The sequence below is a fragment of the Propithecus coquereli genome, unplaced genomic scaffold, assembly GCF_000956105.1.
Source record: "Propithecus coquereli isolate 6110/MARCELLA unplaced genomic scaffold, Pcoq_1.0 Scaffold306, whole genome shotgun sequence".
Taxonomy (NCBI): domain Eukaryota; kingdom Metazoa; phylum Chordata; class Mammalia; order Primates; family Indriidae; genus Propithecus; species Propithecus coquereli.
The window spans coordinates 2,252,442-2,255,708 of record NW_012148686.1 but is presented as its reverse complement, the minus strand read 5'-3'; the positions used below and the strand labels follow the sequence as shown (position 1 = coordinate 2,255,708).

Sequence of the window (3,267 nt, the reverse complement as noted above, 5' to 3'; positions counted from 1 at the left end):
CATTCCAGGGTGTGAACAGAAAGCCCTCCCTGACATTCTCTGCAGCTGACTACTGTCTCTAATGGTGAGATTTATGAAGAAAAGAAAATCAAATGACCGTTTGGGTTTTCTCACGAACATTTCACTTTCATTAAACAATTTAGATCTTAACAAAAACTTTATATAAAATATTCATCTAGTTGAAACAGAAGCATGCTGTCCGCACACTGGAATGCTTTTGAATGCGTACATTTGGGCAACATCTGAAAGTCACTTTAAATCATCCCATTGCAGTCCCAAAGCAAAGGTGATGATAAGGGTGGAAGTGTGTCATGGTCCTAGAGCCCTCTGAGACTGTTTTAATCAACTGTCAAGGCAATTGGAAAATTGCATCTACGCCACATTTGATAAGAACCATTATATTTACCTCAAGATTTCCTTTTGCTTTAAATTGTTCATTTAGAGTCTTAAAGCTAAAAAGAAGCTCAGTTTAGTTGATGAATTTAAGTAACTTTCTTTTCTTAAAACTTGTCCTTAATTTCATGTGGATATTTTTCAGGTAGAATTTCATTAAATGCTATTTTGAGGGCCTAGGCACACAGAGGGTATTTTTGAGGTGGTGGGGTTAGAGTTGGTTGGCCTGAAAATTCCAGGTTCAGTATAAACACCAACAGACTTACTAAAATAGACGATGGGCTACTTTATTCTCTCTTGGTTAAACACAGGCTTCATGTGTCATTTGAATTTAAAAATAATCCACGCTCTGCCCTCCTTTGTAAATACGTCCGACTTAAGGGGCTTGTCTGCACCAGATAAATGGTATAAATGCGATGTCCGCTGTCCTCTCGCAGGGCTGGTACATTAACCGGCTTCTAAGTGGCCGGTGAGGGTGTTGGGGGTCTGTCGTTTTTCGCACTTCTCTGGAGGATGGCCCTGGGCCTCAGCCCACATCTTTGACCAGAGCCGACTCGTGCCCTGGCCGGCTTCCCTCGTTGCCTGGCAACTCCCCAGGGATTCTATGTGGTGAGGTGAACATTTACAATAAAATAAATAAGTAAAATATATAGTATGTCATGTAGAGTTAAATGCTATGAAGAAAAATAGAGCAGGAAGGAGCACAGAGGGCTCTGGTGCTGTTGAGGGGCTGTTATTAAAATAAGATGATCGGGGAGAAGTGATCGCTACTGAGAAGTGACGTTTGAGCACAGTTGAGAGGAGCCCCGCAGTGACTGCGAGAAGACCTTCCAGGTAGAGGGCGTCATAACTGTGGCGTCCCCGCAGTGGGGTCCCGCTTGGGGAACATACAGTTAATAAGACCACTGTGCCTGGAGCAGGAGGCGTCAGGGTGAGAGGGACAGGATCAAGACGGGGGCCATGCCAGTCAGGCGAGGAGTCTGGTTTTTACTCTGAGTAAAATAGGAAGACACAGAGAGGTTTTCTGCAGAGGTGGGACATGATCCAATTCATGTTTTGAAAGGGCCATTCCAGTCTCTATGTTGGAAATTGACAGCAGGAGATTTAGGGGTGGGTGCAGAGAACGGTTAGGCAACTGTCGCTGTGACTCAGGAGAAAGGCGATGGTGGGAACAGCAGGATTCAGGATTCCAGGTAGTGCTTCCAGGACTGCCTGATGGACGGGGCGTGGTGTGGAGAAAGCAGGGAGCTAAGAACGACTGAAAGTTTGGACTTGAGCAGCTTGAAAGATGAAGCTGCCATTTGAGAAAATGAGAATGCTTTTATAAGGAGCAGGTCAGGAGAAGGCTTTTGTAAAGTTTGAGATCTCCCATTGGACGATGGAGTCTTGAGTTCCAGGTGAGTCCAGTCGAGGAGTACAGACAGGTGGAGAGGAAGCATCATCACAGCCCTCAGGAGGCCGCAGGCTGTGGCTCACCGCTGCGAAAGCTTTTCTCCGGTCTTATATATCTTATCCTCATGAGCATTCTTTCAATATTTAAAATACTGGAAACCCCATATTTATCTACAATCTTTCCCCATCCCAACATGTCATTTCTGAAAATACCTTACCATAGACAAGGTATTTTATTTTATCCACTAGTCTGTGTCTCATTTGGGATTAGCTAAATTCACAATCCTTGTTTAGAAGAGAGGCCACAGTATATGATCTTTTCTTAATGGATGGAGCATGTTCATACATCATCATAAAGTATTTTATTGAATAAATAAATAAATCCCGTCACAGGATTCACTCTGTCCGTCTAGCCCCGTGGTCTGGCGTCATCCCTGGCAGGTAGTTCAACCTGTATCTGTCAAATTTGGCAGCTCATTCATTCATTCATTCATTTGAGACTTTGGCTACATGCCTGCTGTTCGTCAGTGGTGCTACTTCAGGATCACAGCAATTAATACAGCAGAAAAGGCTTGCGTGGAGCGGGCATTCTGAAGAGGGAGAGGCAATAAAGAAGTGAACGGTCAAATAAACAGCACGGGTGTCCAGCACTGACTGGGGGACTTGAGGGCTGTTCTCAAATGGAACTGCTATCAGCCCTCCTGGGAGCCACAGCAAAAGTGTCTTAAGTGGATACTGAAAAGTTCTCCTTTTTATGTAAGTGTGAACGAAAACATTCTGGGGTAAACAGAATGGCCCCCAAGGATTTCCATGTTCTAACCCCTGGAACATGCGACCGGGTTACCTTACAAGGAAAAAGGGTCTCTGCAGATGTGATTATGTCCAGGCTCTTGAGATGGGGAGATTCCCCTGGAGTATGCAGGAGGGCCCGGCGCCATCACAGGTCCTCACCCATAAGGGGCAAGCAGGAGAGTCGGGGTCAGAGAAGGACATGTGATAATGCAAATAGAATTTGGGGCCAAGGAACATGGGCAGCCTTTAGAAGCTTGAAAAAAGAAGGAACAGATTCTCCCCAAGACGCTTTAGAAGAATACAGCCTTGCCCACACTTTGCTTTCAGCCCTGTAAGCCCTGTTTTTTTTGGACTTCTGACCTCTCCAACTATAAGATAAAATTGTGTCGTGTTAAACCATTAAGCTGGTGATCATTTGTGACACCAACAACAGGAAAGATGCACACATACATTCTGATCTTCTCTAGGTCAATACTTGGGAACTTTATTACAGGCAGAGGTTAGTGTAGTAGGTATCGTGTAGAGTACTATTCTGAATTCTGAGTACTTTAGTAGCTGGAAAAAAAGATTTAATTTAATCTGTTAACATAAAATTGAGTAATTGGAATCTTTTTTTAAAAAATATAGGTACCAGCTTGGAATTCCTCCCACTGAATCTTTTAAGAACTTCATAACTTGATTAATTTAGGT

At 43.8% G+C, this 3,267-nt stretch overlaps 1 protein-coding gene across 1 annotated transcript in view; it reads left to right on the top strand.

Annotated features, from left to right (window-relative positions):
• SGCG (sarcoglycan, gamma (35kDa dystrophin-associated glycoprotein)) overlaps positions 1–3,267 on the top strand; it is a 53,754-nt gene that overhangs the window by 1,151 nt on the left and 49,336 nt on the right. The window lies entirely within an intron of this gene.